Raw genomic sequence first — 16,328 nt, forward strand, 5'->3', positions numbered from 1 at the left:
AATATATCTTATTAATTTTGAAAGTACTAGTTAATTCCAAATAAACGTTGCAGAATCAAACAATAACTTTGGTCGTATCAAAACATGCATGTATAATAATTTAAAGGTTTAAAGGCCTCTCATGAATGGCAAAGGTGATGGCCAGTGACCATGCCCAAAACAATGCCCCAGAGACTAACTATATATATGACCATCGCCCAAGACACCTCTCCATCCGAGGTAGGATTAGGGAGGACCAGGCAATGGCTGCTGATGCCTCACCAGGTAGACCCATAGGATCCCCTAAACTCCCCATCCTTACCTCACAACGATGGTGATGAGGCAGTAGACACTGCAAGAAACTATCGAGCCTTTATCGGGACTTGAACCCCAGTCCCTGCAAATCGCCAGTCAGGGACGTTCCCAATAGGCCATCTCAACCCCAAATGTATTATATTTCAGTAATATTTTAGTGAAATCTTCCCCAAAAATCCTTTTTGGGGTGATATAAAACAAATGGCAATAATTGTCTTGCTTTTTTTTTTCTTCATGTAAAACATCCGTTCTTAAGATCGCAGAACTATTGCAGAAAATTATTTGCATAGAGAGAGAGAGAGAGAGAGAGAGGAGAGAGAGAGAGAGAGAGAGAGAGAGAGAGAGAGAGAGAGAGAGAGAGAGAGACTGTAATGCTGTGTTGTAATCGGCTCACGATGTGCAATTGGATTCAAAGGTCTCGAGGGAATAACCCACAATTTGCAACAAATTCTGAAAGGATTTTAGCGTTCATTAGCCAAGTACCTCGGGGACCTTAAAATGAATTCAGTCTGTGTCCCTTCCGTCGCATCCACGGTGAACTATAGCAATTAATGGACACATTTTCCTGTTATAGCTGCGTTTGTATGAAAACACTTAGATAATGGATGTATTCTTATTGTTTTTCTATTTTTGGATGCTCTAAACTTCATATATTTTAAGCTTTGATTGGTTCATTTAGCTTATTTTTACAACAAAATTTCCATGTTAATATAAACATTAAAAGTATGCGTAATTCAAACCCCCAACTCTTTATCTCACAAGGAGGTGGGGCTGCAGCTACCAAAGGAACTAAGGAGTTTGAGTGGGACTCGAACCCCCAGTCTGACGATCACTAGGCAGTACGTTACCAACAGGCCACCACTACCCGTATATAATAGATATGAATTCATTTTAGATGCAATCCTCATTGGTTTAACTCTTGGTTTACAAGAATTTAAATTTCCGCTATCAACAAACTGCTGCAGACAATATACAGACAACTTTAGACAATATTATCAGTCCAGTTATATTGAGACGGTAATTTCGCGTATAACAAGGCGAGAGAGAGAGAGAGAGAGAGAGAGAGAGAGAGAGAGAGAGAGAGAGAGAGAGAGAGAGAGAGAGAGAGAACCTTCAGGGATGCCACGCCGTTTGGCTTAACCCTCCTTGATCATCATTGACACTGGATGCTGCGCTTAATAATCAATCCAGTTAATTAATCTGTTTCAGATGTCGACAGGAACTAATTGGAATCGCGTTGAGGCGCGAGGAGTAAGGAAAGGCCAAGGTTTTGGGAAAACCAGATTAAAACCGAAACCGCCGGATGAGGTAGTTGTGTTTCGAGATTAGATTCTCTGTTGGAGAAAACAGGACACTTCTGTAAAGACTAATGAGGGAACGAGGCGTAGTCAAAGGAATGTATAAAATAAAACAAATGCGAATCTGAAAAACTCAGATGCTAACAAATAATTGGAAAATACCACATTAAAAGAATGCTGGTAGAAATTCAAACAAGTAACATAATATGTAAATGATAATTTCCTATTGTTAAAAACAGGAAACTTTTGCAAAGACTAAGGAGGAAATCAAATGGAGTCAAATTAATGCTGGAAAAAAATGAAATAAGTAGAAAATTCAGATGCCAATAAAAAAAAGTAATGGAAACCTACCAAATTTAAAGAATGCTGCTGGAAAATGTAAGTAACTGATATAATCATCAAACTATAATCTTAAAATAAAAAGCTAAATGATTCAAATGGAAATCATGCTGTTCTATATAAAACTAATGAGTTGAAGCAAAAATGTAAATGACTAAAGTGACCACAAATCAGTTGAAATTGAGACATGAAATTAAGAAAAAAAAACAGCGATAGTTCCCATCATTGGACATCTTCCAAACAATGATATTTTAACTTTTATTTTCATTTACATTTACAAGCTTCTTCTCAGGTTAATACAATTTTTCATTGATTTTTACACACACACACACACACACACACATATATATATATATATATATATATATATATATATATATATGTGTGTGTGTGTGTGTACATGTATGTATATATATATATATATATATATATATATATATATATATATATATATATATATATATGGGTGTGTGTATATATATATATATGTGTGTGTTTGAGTATACAAAATTCTAAAAGGCGAGAGAACGCTTCTTTAGGTTCTTTATCGTTATTGCTTTCTTGCATGAAAACAAGTCGATGTAGATAATGATAAGAAAGTCCAAAACTTGAAAATTTTGCTTAAGGTGAAGTAGGAATATATTCCCTTAGCTATGTTACTTATTACTATTTTAGTAGTTATACCATTAAGAACTATCTCTCTGAGTGTCTTTAGAACTATTTTTTCTCACAAGTTTTTATTAAAATGCTTCTTCTAGATTCTTCCTTTTGAGCTAAAGTCGTAAAGTCTAGGATTTTCTTGGCAAACATCAACCTTTTTTTATAAATTGGGAAAAAATATACAGTATGTACCTAATGCAGTCTGTCTTTATTTAAATGATAACAAAAGGTCTTCTCTACGAGTATAAATGGTTGTAGAGAATATGCCTTTTTATTCATTTGTTTTGATCATTACTCCATCTGAAAAAGTCCTTGTTTGTGCAGACAAACGTTTGTGTTCTTAGAGGAATTCATCTAAATGATTGATGAATTTTAATATTACTACTCTTATTATTATTATTAAGATGGATTTGGACTCTAATGGACCATGCTGTTTGATGGCATGTGATGTTTAACAAAAAAGTTCATCATTAATGTTACAATCAGAGATTACTGTTGATAACCTGCGATTGACTGCATGTATTTGTTTTCAGATTTCTTTTAGGCAACAGTTGAATAATTGTGAGAATTTTTTATATTTCAGATAAATATTTAACCTCACATTCAAACTAATGAATTCGTAGATTAACTTCCTTGATATCTTTAGCCGCAGAATATTTCTTCAGCAAAACTAAGAACGGGAAACACTACAAACTTTACCAAGACATGAAAAGCGTTTTTTGTAGGGTTACGGTAACCTACCTCTCTCTCTCTCTCTCTCTCTCTCTCTCTCTCTCTCTCTCTCTCTCTCTCTCTCTCTCTCTCTCTCTCTCTCTCTCTCTCTCTCTCCTTTATAGACAGCAAACGAGTCTCTTCCATTTAGCTAGAAGAGGATGACTCGTGATGACGTCAAGATCTAGGGCAGGTTTTTGTAGAAAGAGGCTCCTACAAATATAACAATTTCTAACTTGTCGAGTCAGCTTGTCTAGGTGATACCACTCCGATTAGTATTCTCTCCAGATTCGTAGTAGCATTGCAAAAGAAAAGGGAGTAAATACTGTGAATAAAGAATGTTGTAATGGGAAAGGTACGGGTGCAGTTTTCAATAAATATATCAATATTATTCAAAGAATTATGATAATACAAACAAGAACTCGCTATATAAAAAATACGAAAGCTTAAATCTTTATTGATACCTTTCCCTTACAGAGAATGACCCCAGAAAAAAAAAGTAAATCACAGCCTTATTCACCATTTATGAACCAAATCATAGATGAGCCCCTATATATATATATATATATATATATATATATATATATATATATATATATATATATATATGTATATATATATATATATATATATATATATATATATATATGTATATTGTATACTCCTAACGTAAGGATATATAAAGATACATGATTAAGGGATTTGGAGAAAATTATTTGAATATATTCTTGTATTTCTAAATTACTGACCGAACGGATACATTCGTGTTGGCAATGAGAAAGATGATGATAATCTAATACATAATCATCTTCTATAATTGCATCCCTTTATTTTGCAACATGATCCTCTCAGTACCGTAATTACAATTATGACATCGATAAACGCTGGTAATAATGATCAGTGCATGGCATTGAAAAGAAACAGAAACATTTACTGGAATTATGAGGTTCGCTGTTTAATTCAGACAGGGCTGAACTCATACCCACTCTCTCTGGCTACGGTTCATTTTCCTTTCGCCTTCGCATTCACGGAATAGTCTGGCCTATTCTTTAAATATTCTCCTCTGTCCTCATACACCTGACAACACAAAGATCACCAAACAATTCCTTTTCTCTCAAGGGGCTAACTACTGCAGTGTAATCGTTGAGTGGCCACTTTCCTCTTGGTAAGGGTAGAAGAGACTCTTTATCTATGGTAAGCAGCTCTTCTGGAGAAGGACACTCCAAAATTAAACCATAGTTCTCTAGTCTTGGGTAGTGCTATAGCCTCTGTACCATGGCCTTCCATTGTCTTGGGTTAGAGTTCTCTTGTTTGAGGGTGCACTTGGGCACACGACTCTATCTTATTTCTCTTCCTCTTGTTTTGTTAAAGTTTTTATAGTTTATATAGAAAATATTTATTTTCGTGTTGTTGCTGTTCTTGAAATATTTTACTTTTCCTTGTTTCCATTCCTCACTGGGCTATTTTCCATATTGGAGCCCCTGGGCTTGTAGCGTCCTGCTGTTCTTACTTTGGTTGTAGCCTAGCAAGTAATAATAATAATAATGATAATAAAATCCTTGCATCATTATAAGATAGTTTCTCCAGTAATAAGTTGATACAAGATCTTCAAACGTGACTTTTTATTCATTATGGATTATTTTGTACCATGGTCCTCCACTGCCTGGGATAGTTCTCTTGCTTGAGGGTACACTTCTGTATTATTTCTTTTCCTCTTTTTTTTTAAGTGTTTATAGTTCATATATGAAAGATATGTTTTAATGTTGTTATTGTTCTTAAGATATTTTATTTTAATTGTTCATTACTTCTCTTGTAGTTTATTGATAACGTTGTATCCTTCCCTCACTGGACTATTTTTCCCTGTTGGAGCCCTTGGACTTATACAGTAGCAGCCTTCTTTTCCAACTAGGGTTGCAGCTTACCTAGTTATAATAATAATAATAATAATAATAATAATAATAATAATAATAATAATAATAATAATAATAAAAGTGGATTCTTACAACCGTTGTTGTAATGCACGATAAAAAAAAATTAAACTCAATGGAATAATTGAAAGTCTTCTTCTTCTTCTTCTTCTTCTTCTTCTTCTTGCTGAGCTACAACCCTAGGTGAAAAAGCAGGATTGTATAAGCCCAAGGGCTACAACAGGGAAAATAGCTCAGTGAGGAAAGGAAATAAGGAAAAACTACAAGAGAAGTTTAGGAACAATAGCAACATTAAAATCTTTCATATATAAAGTATAAAAACTTGAAAATAACAAGAGGAAGAGAAACAAGATAGAATAGTGTGCCCCAGTGTATCCTCGAGCAAGAGATCTCTAACACAAGACAGTGGAAGACCATGGTACAGAGGCTATGGCACTACCCAAGATTACAGAACAATGGTTTGATTTTGGAGTGTCCTTCTCCTAGAAAAGCTGCTTAGGAGAAAAAGATGGGTTTATTAGGTTCAGTTTAGGTTATAGCAGATTAAATGCAAGACTATCCTAATGTATTTTATCGAAGAAATGTCCTTTAAGGTAGAAACAGTAATGTTTTAACAACTATGAATGAGAACAGTAAATACAAAACTGCACTTATTGTTAACCTATAACTGAGCTCTACGAAGCCCTAGGAGAGTTGGAAGACCCAGGCCTACATGGCTGAGGACTATGAAGTGCGAGGTAGATGATGAATGGAGAAAGTATTGATTTAAAAGCTCAAGATAGAGAAGACTGGCGGAAACCCCTTTGCGTCAATAGATGTAGAAGGAGATGATGATGAGGATGAAGATTGTTAACAATAATTTTTTTAATCCAACTTTGCCCATGGCATATCTACCACATCGAAATGTTGGTTTATGCACTCCTAATTGGATAATGTGTTTGTATAATTGAATTAGCTCATTGCTACATGGAGCCGAATGGCTTGAAAATCAAACGAAATAATTATAAATTTAAATATTCGGAAAATTAGTATGTTTGTTTTTATGCTTTTCTAACCCTAGTTGGAAAAGCAGGATGCTATAAGCCCAAGGGCTTCAACGGGGAAAATTACTGTACAAATAAAAATTTGTTTTGGAATCAGTGCAAAATATTTTTAAACAAGAATAAGGAATACTGTTAGAAAAGACCAAAAACCTAATAAAGAAAAGATTGAAGATGAGGAACTGAGATGAAATAGAATCAGCATAATATTCAAAACAATAAAAAAGACTAAAAACACAAGCCATTCGAAAACACAATAACACCACAAACTAAAGATATGAAGAAACAAGTTAATGAAAAGAAGACTTAGAATAGAGGGCCAAAAGATATTTGCTCTAAAGGATGAAAATGGAAATATAAAAAACAAGAGACTGAGTGATTTAAGTTTCTATATACTGCAATGCAATAGTGATATAAGAAATAACTTCACTAATAGAAATAATGAAACACCTGAGCCGGTAACAGTAGAAGTAAAGAAAGCATAAAAAGGCATGAGAAGAGGCAAAGCAGAAGATGACCTAACAATTGATTTAATAATAGATGGAGGATATTTCATGGTAGTAAGTCTCGCTGAACTACACAAAATGTTTGCAAAACTGCTCAATACCTTCACTTGGAAAAACTTTATAATTAAATATTTCACAAAAAGAGAAACAAAAGACCTGAAAAATATACCACCCAATAAGTTCACTCGCAGTAAAATATATGTAAAATCCTCATATTTGACAAAATAGAAAGAAAGCTAGACTTTAATCAGCCAAGAGAGCAGGTGAGTTTTAAAAGTGGCTATACAACAGCTGACCATATTCATGTAATTAACCAGCTAATGGAAAAATCATCTGAGTATAACAAACCATTATGAATGGCTTATTAAGACTATTAGAAAGTTTTTGATTATGTCAATTTTTGGCAATAATGCAAGCCCTTCAAAGACGATGAATAGATGATTCTTATGTTAAAACACATGAAGATATCTATACGATTAGTACAGCAATCATAATATTACATAAATCTAGTGAGAAAATTCTGATTGAGAAAAAGAGTTAGACAAGAAGACCTACCTCTCCTAAATTATTCACAGCGTGCCTTGCAGAAGTTCTTAAGAATTTAGATTGGGAGAATGTAGGAATTAACATTAACGGGGAATACCTCAACAACTTATGACTTGATTCTATTTAGTGAGTCATGAAAAGAACTGCAAAAGATGATAATAGATTTGAATAGAGAAAGCAGAAATGTAGGACTGAAAAGGTATATGAGCAAAACTAAGATAATATTCAATGAAAATACAGACATACAACAAATAATGGTTAAGGACGAGCCTCCAAAGATTTTTAATTGATATACGTACTTAGGACAAACAGTAAGTGTTTTCACTGGATATTAGACCAAAATTAAAAGAAAGATTTTTCTCGGATGAGGAGCTGTTCGTAATCAAAAAGAGATTATGAAAATTAAAATGCCCTTTTCTCTAAAAAGAAAAGTATTTAATCAGATGGCTCTACCAGTATTTATGCATCAGAAACTTAGAGCTTTACTCTATGAAAAGAATAATGATGGGAATAACACTAAGAGACAGAAAAAGAGCAACATGGATACGAGACCAAACTAAAGTAGAGGATATTCTAACAACATAAAACAAAATAAAATGGACATGAGCACGACATATAATGAAAAAGACAGATGATATATGGACTAAAAGAAAAACAGAATGGGTCCCTAGAGATTGCAAACGAATCAGGGGAAAAAAGAGAAGACAGTGGATTCACGAGCTCAAAAAAAATTTGCTGGTATATGTATGTATGTATGTATGTATGTATATATATATATATATATATATATATATATATATATATATATATATATACACAAACATATGCATATATAAAAACATATATGTATGTATATATTATTATATACATATGTGTATATGTAAATATATATATATATATATATATATATATGTATATTTATATATATATACATACACATATACACATGTATATACATAAATATAATATATATATATATATATATATATATATATATATATATTTATATATGTATATTTATATATATATACATACACATATACACATGTATATACATAGATATAATATATATATATATATATTTTTGGGCTCAAGCCATGTCGTCCTGATGGAAGTTCCTATAGGGTAGCTTCCTAGGGTATATTACAACTACGGCGATATTCCCAGAGAATTTACCTTAAGGTACCAGAATTCTAACTCCTGGAGCGAGTATCCCTCGTGAAAGGGGTATCGCGACATATCAGAGGACGTATTCTAGACACGTCACATGGCAATCTACATCCTGGACAGAGATTTCGTCTCGTAGGAGGTGATTGGCGAGATACGAATTCGGGAAAGAAAAAGGGGAGCCGCTCCCAAGGCTTCCCTATCCCCCGATTCGTATGCGTGCCTGGCGCCAATCCTGGCGCCATCTGTATTCCTTTTTGCGTAGCTTAACAACTCTGTGTTTTTTCCTGTTTTTCTCGCAAATCTTGGATTTATTCGACTTTTCATGGCTTCTCCGTCTTCGTCGGCCTCTGATAAGTTGAGTATAGTGTCTTTTATGTATAAATGTAGGCTCTTGGTAAAATTTTGAGTGATTAATAGGATTAATCTTTGATACAAGAGCCGTAGCCTACCAGAGGCGTCTTGGACGCTGTCGCTCGCTAGGTATAAATTAGTTAGTCAGAGCGACATTCCTGGTTGTTTTGCTTTAATAAATTTTAGCTATTTAGCATTACATAGGATTTCCTTTCGTGCTTAGTATTATTTGGCGAAGTATTCGCCATTCTGGCCTACGCTAGGCCATGTAGCCTAGTCGTTTGGTCCTAGTACTTCATGCATGATTATGGTTTTTCCGAGTGTAATTAAAATTTTATTGAAGCTTTAGGCTATATTTTATACATTTTAGACTGTGTGGAATATTTCCAAGATAGTATACGAGTGAGTTTCGGTGAATTAGGTAATCGATTCTCTTGGTGCTTAGGCTAGTTGCTTATGGAGCCTTAGTATACTTTATCATACTCCCCAGTTGCTTTATTTTCTTCGGAGAAGGTATGCAATCCCTTTCCCTCTGTTTAAGCCTTGGGCTTATCCCTAAGTGGTTTTCTCCGAATTTATTTTCGATAAAACTATACTAGGGTGTTACTGTACCTTCCTGTTCCTGTAGTTATGGTTCAAGAGGGACAGAACAACAGAGTTTTTAGTCTGAGTCTGTGTTGTCTGGCTTGGGGCTGAGTCCCCCTCGCTGACCTAACACATACAAAGGGAGCTTAGCTCCCTTAGGTCACTACCGAAGGTTTCTGTGGATATGATTCCTTCTTTTGTGATCTACCAGACTAGTCCTGTTGCTGTTCTCGGGGGAGGATAAGTTCTTCCCTTGGAAGTAGCAACGCCTTCCTTGCTTTGGTGCTCTGGAAGCTGGCAAGTATTGCTGGCCTTTCCCCTTAGATCTCCCTTAGGCTAAGATAAGTTTCTTGGCTGCGGGTGATCTGTCACTAAAGCAAGGTTGGCAGGACCCTCTTGTCCCTTCCCCCTCTTTCTTCGTAATGGCCGTGCCATTACTGTACTGTACGTCGTTCTACATCTGGACCTAGTATAGGTAAGGATGTGGAATTGACTCAGCCCCTTGCCGGCCGGCAGAGCTGGCCGGCAGGGGTCTTACTGTACTGTACGTCGTTCTACTTCTGGACCTAGTATAGGTTAGGATGTGGAATTGACTCAGCCCCTTGCCGGCCGGCAGAGCTGCTGGCCGGCAAGGGTCTTATGTTTTCGAGTGCTGCCCGGACCTCTCTTGGTCCCTCATCCATTCCTGCCTGTAGAGCCAGACGGCATTGGTCAGGAAGCCTGAATTAATTTCTCCCCATCCTTATATGCACTCTTTCGGTTGCCGGGCTTGGAGGTTGTGTACACTCTTATCCCGGCATCCATTCTATTTTTCTTCTAGTGCTGTACCTGACCCGGCTGCCGGCCTATGAGGCCGGCAGCCGGGCAGGTGTAGTCCTCTGGTTCTTTTGCTGCCGGCTGGCATCGGTCTTGTACCTTTGCCGGCCGGCTTATGTCAGCCCTTGTCTGCCGGTCACCAAGGGTGTGGCCGGCAGCTGGGTACTACCTTGTGTAGTTGCTGGCCGGCAGCCATTGCCGGCCAACACTGGCTGTTACCGGCCGGCAGTTGCTGCCGACCGGCACAGGCATTTGAACCAGAGTGCTGCCGCCCTATAGCTGTTAAGTAGTATACTTTAAAGCTAGTTGTGGTGTGTGCCGGCTGGCAAAGGCAGGCCGGCACACATCCCCCTATACTGTACTAGTATTCTTCTGTATAGCATATACAGTAAGAAGAAAACTATAGTAAGGGTTTTGGTACAGCACTGTATCTTCTAACACTATTGTGTTTTCTTGCACATCCCTTTGCTGTTGCCCTCAGATAGGAAGCTGAGTTCTTCCCTGTCTATTATCCAGGATTTTAAAATCATTGCTTAGGTGTGAGCTCCACCTGTTTCCTCTGGAAACCTTGCATTGGTTACTCTAGAAGAGATAAACCATTTTGATTTTATTATCTGGAAGGCTGCAACAATGGGTTGTGAAGGAAACACAAGTGTGTGTCTTTCCTTTATGAATTGTTATGCTATACTATGCATATCCAGTGATACATAGTTCACTTGATACTCATGGAAATTTCTTCTCTTTACAGAAGGACACTCCGAAGTGGGGAAGTGCTTTCTGCAATGTCAGCAGCAAGAACCTCTGCGGACATGAGTTTTGTAGGAGACACGCAGCATACGCTGTCTCCAAGGATGATCTCCGGTATTGGGACCCTCAGGTATGTACTGTGTGCACTAACCTGATTACTGAGACATTTAAATAGCTAGGAAGAAGCTTCGTACCTGGGTAAGGGGCTTCCAAAAGAACACTTCTGGCCCTTATCTTCCAAGTGAGAAGATGAGGGCGTATCCTTTCCCTAAGGCATCAGCTGATGCAGTGATTCCCCAGCCTCAAGAGGAGATCCCCTAAGTTCAGATCCAGGTGGATGCTGAAGTCGCGGTCGCGATGCAAGACATCCAGCTAGATGACAGGATGTCTGACGTGGACGGGTGTCAGGAGGAAGACCTCCTGGCAGAAGCCCAGGATGAAGTTCAAGCCCCTCTACATCGGCCGGTCTCCCAGTAGAGCTGGGACAGGCCCTCTCTTCTATTGTTGGAATGATCCAACAAATGCAGAAGGAGAATCAGGAGAAGGCGGCTGCAATGGAACTGCGAATGCAGTGCCTTGCAGAATCACATGGGCCCCAGAAAAAGCTCAATGTGAAAGACCTTCCCTTGTGCTCAGATGCTAACCCATGGAGGTATGCTGAGCACATGCCGATGACGACTGGAAAGATCGTCATCTCGGATAAGCTGGGCTCAGTTCCCCTGGAGGGTGGAATTCTGGCCCAGCAAGGCATCATATCCGGACTGTTATGTCCGGCTGAGGAAGGAACCAGCTTCAAAGGAGGAGACAGAGCCGAAGGAGGTCATAGTGATGGACCATGCTAAGGCTCAAGCTCTACTTTCATCCTCGATGAAAGAGAGGGGCTTCTCTAACTCAAAGGTAGCCGCATTGAATAGGAAGCTCCCTTCCTTTGTGTCCTCGCCTACTAGAGCCTTCCCCTTTTTACAGAAAGGGTTTCTGGCTGTACTAAAAGCATTTGAGGCCGGCAAGTCTTGCCCCTCCCTAGAGGAGTGTAATCCCTTGTCGCTGGCCCTGCCTATGGACCACAAAGACTGGAAGGACGTCCATCTTACGTTCTCAGTGGGAAAGTTGGAGGCTGATATTGCCGGACGTCAGTTCGGCAAGGACCTCCCTAAGCTGTCTGACTTTCTTTTGCGAAGTGAGTTCGATACAAAAGAAAGACTGACTGCCTCAATGTCTCTTCAGACTACTCTCGAGACGATGGCAAGTGACCCCAAGGTCCATGAAATGTTCATGGTAGTGGCCAAGCCTCATCTGGCCACAGTGACGAAGGACCTTTATGGCTTCGTCAAGGCAAGGAGAGCTTGTAGGGAGTTCGTGTTTACCTCGGCTACGGTGAGGCACGAGCCAAAGAAACTAATCTCCTCCAACATTTGGGGAAAAGACCTTTTCCCTACCGACTTGGTCAAAGAAGTTGTTGATAAGGCCGCCTTGGAGAATAGAAACCTTCTCCAGAAGTGGGGCCTGGCTATCAAAAGAAAGTCTTCCCCGGATGAGGGTCCTCAACCAAAGAGGAAGACTATGAGGACTAGGCTACCGTCTCGGCCAGCCAAGCCTCTTAGACAGCAACAGCAACTGCAATTGCCATTGCCCCCAGTGCCCCAGATCGTGGCACAAACCCCGACCACCTTTCAGTGGGTACCCCAGGCCGTGTCGACACAGTCCACGGCATTCACCCCAGCGTTCGAAGGGCAGTCTACTTCCTTTCGAGCAAAGCCTAGAGGAGCAGCCAGAGGCTCGTCTAGACGCCCCTCAAGGGGAAGGGGATTCAGGGGTGGTCGTGGTCAGGAAGGCAAGACCTCAGGACGGCAGTCCAAGTGAGGTGATACCGGTAGGAGGGAGACTTCTGAAATTTCGGGATCGGTGGACCTTCGATCCCTGGGCCCACAGCCTACTCAAGAATGGACTGGGCGGGAGCTGGTACAGCACTCCACCCCCGTGCCTTCGGTTTTTCCAACACTCCACCCCCGTTATGGAGGAGTACGTTCAAGAACTGTTGGAGAAAAAAGGTGATCCGAAGGGTGAAGCTCATCAATTTCTAAGGGAGGCTGTTTTGTGTTCACAAGAAAGACTCGGAAAAGCTCAGAGTCATTCTGGACTTGTCGCCACTCAACAAGTTCATAGTGAATTGCAAATTCAAATTGCTAACACTGCAACACATAAGGACCTTACTGCCCAAGAGGGCATATTCCGTCTCTATAGACTTGTCAGACGCCTATTGGCACATCCCAATTAGCCATCGAATCTCCCCCTACCTAGGGTTCAGGCTACAACGAAGACTATACGCCTTCGGAGCCATGCCATTCGGGCTAAACATAGCCCCAAGGATTTTTGCGAAGCTTGCGAGCGTAGCTCTCAAACAATTACGCCTAAAGGGAATTCAGGTAGTAGCCTACCTGGACGACTGGTTGGTGTGGGCAGCATCCGAGACAGAATGCTTGCAAGCTTCCAGTCAAGTGATCCAGTTCCTAGAGTACCTAGGCTTCAAGATCAACAGAAAAAGTCTCGACTTTCTCCATCTCAAAAGTTCCAGTGGCTTGGAATCCACTGGGACCTTTTGTCACACCGTTTCTCCACCCCGGCGAAGAAAAGGAAGGAGATAGCGGGTTCTGTCAAGAGACTTCAAGATTCCGAAAGGATATCAAGACACGAGCAGGAGAGAGTACTGCGCTCTCTCCAGTTTGCTTCGGTGACAGACCCAGTGCTAAGAGCACAGCTAAAGGATGCAATCGGAGTTTGGAGAAGTTATGCATCAAACGCGTGAAGAGATCTGAGAAGACCAGCCGCTTCGGCTAAGTACTCTTCTCAGTCCTTGGTCCCAAGCCAGACATCTAAAGAAGTCGGTTCTTCTTCAGCCACCTCCTCCGTCGGTGACGATTCACTCAGACGCCTCGAAGGAGGGATGGGGAGGTCACTCTCATCGGAAAAAAAGTCCAGGGGACTTGGTCCAGGCTATTCAAGACCTTTCACATAAAACTTTCTAGAAGCTAGGGCAGTGCTCCTTACCTTAAAGAAAGTCTCCCCGCGTCACTCGATCCACATAAGGTGGTGATAGACAGCGAGGTAGTTGTGAGATACTTGAATCGACAAGGATCGAGGTCACCACCTCTCAACCAGGTGATGTTGGCCGTCTTCCGATTGGCGGAAAAGAAGAAGTGGTACCTGTCGGCAGTTCACCTTCAAGGAGTCCGCAATGTGACAGCGGACGCTCTATCCAGGTTCAAACCGATAGAGTCGGAATGGTCCTTAGACGCAGGATCATTCTCCTTCATTCTGAATCAGTCCCAGAACTGCAGATAGACCTCTTTGCGACGAAAGACAACAAGAAGTTGCCCCTGTACGTGCCCCGTACGAGGACCCCTTAGCGGAAGCAGTGGACGCGATGTCCCTCGACTGGAACAGATGGTCCAAGATTTATCTGTTCCCTCCTCACAACCTTCTGTTGAGGGTCCTCAACAAACTGAGATCCTTCAAAGGGTAGCGGAAATAGTGGCCCACAAGTGGCCGAACAGCGTGTGGTTCCTCCTGGCATTGGAACTGTAGCTGAAGTTTGTACCACTACCAGATCCAGTTCTGACCCAGCGAGTCCAGAAGTCAACTGTCTGCGCTTCATTACAGAAAACCCGGACCCTGCAGCTCATGATTTTCTCTCCCTAGCGGTGAGAAAGCGTTTCGGGATTTCGAAAGCCAGTATAGACTTCCTTGAGGAATATAAGTGCAAATCTACTAGAAGGCAATATCAGCGTGTAAGTCTGCTTTGACAAGACCCATTCTATATGCCTTCCAGGTCGACCTAGGTAACGAGATCTTTAATAAAGTCCCGAAAGCCTGTGCTAGGCTCAGACCTTCAGCACCTCCAAAGCCCGTTTCATGGTCTTTAGACAAGTTCTTCATTTCGCTTCTCTGTTGAGCAATGAAGAGTGTGCGTTAAAGGATTTGACACAAAAAGTTATTTTCCTATTTTGCACTCGCGTCCGGGGCCAGGGTTAGTGAGATTGTAGCCTCTCGAGAGAGGCAGGTCGTGTTCAGTTCCTGGATGGGGGAGAACTGAACCTGTTTCCGGATCCTACGTTTCTCGCCAAGAATGAGTTACCCACCAACAGGTGGGGTCCCTGGAGAATCTGCCCTCTGAAAGAAGATGCATCTCTATGTCCAGTAGAATGCCTAAAGGTCTATCTTCATAGAACTTCAGACTTCAAGGGTGGTCAACTATTCAGGGGAGAAACATCAGGCTCAAATTTATCTCTGAATCAACTCAGAGCGAAAATCACATATTTTATTCGCAGAGCGGATCCTGACAATACACCCGCAGGTCACGATCCGAGGAAAGTTCCCTCATTCTTAAATTTCTTTAATTGTATGGATTTTGAACATCTCCGTTCATACACTGGCTGGAAGTCTTCCAGAGTGTTCTTTTGCCACTATGCGAAGCAAGTAGAGGAACTAAAAGAGATCTGTGGTAGCAGTGGGTCGCGGTGTTAACCCTACTGTTTAACTCTGCGAGGAACAGTGGTCTTAATTGGGACGATTAATTCCAGGGTGAGTGTGTAGTTACATACTGTACTACAAACTAAGTGAGGGCACTGTGTTGCCCATCCAGACTGTTCCATTTCCGAAGGTGAACCTAGCATAAGTACAGACATGTGTGCCGAGCGTTTCTAACGCTAATGTCATTGATTTGTAATACAGGCTTTTATGACTTTGATACCTCGGTATCTTAAAAGTGGCATCTAATGTTTTTTCTTTCAGACAAACAAGCTCTGTTTACTATCATACTTATGCTTAAAGTTTTGGGTTATCCTCTTCTTATGTATATATATATATATAATTGTGGTTAACCTGTCTATTTATTGCCTGTCAATAATCTGGTTCTTGAGAACCTTGCGTCTCCTTCACCTGTGTCAATTTATTGGTATAATTGAGCATTCATTCTATGTACCTTATCTGGGATAATTCTAATAGAATTGTTTTTTTATGCAAGCTATGTTGCATTGGTTTTCCTCCTATGCGGATATAAAACCTTTGTCCAATACAAGTATTGTGCGGAGAACTGGTCGATATTTCATATTGACGCAGTGGTTCTTTACAAACTATGCTTTACTTAATATAGGGCGAGACCACTATATTAGCTTGCCTGGTATTCATACATAGATATATGTACTCTTCGAGACTTTTCCAGAGTCTAGTAGGACTCATCCCTTTAGGGGGCAGGAAGCTCTAACATAGTTTATAGTTAGTTGAAAAGATGTATAACGGTAACATCTTAGGTCTCTAGGTCTAGTCGACCGGGAAAAAATT

Source organism: Palaemon carinicauda, chromosome 37 (genome assembly GCF_036898095.1).
Source record: "Palaemon carinicauda isolate YSFRI2023 chromosome 37, ASM3689809v2, whole genome shotgun sequence".
Classification (NCBI taxonomy): Eukaryota; Metazoa; Arthropoda; class Malacostraca; order Decapoda; family Palaemonidae; genus Palaemon; species Palaemon carinicauda.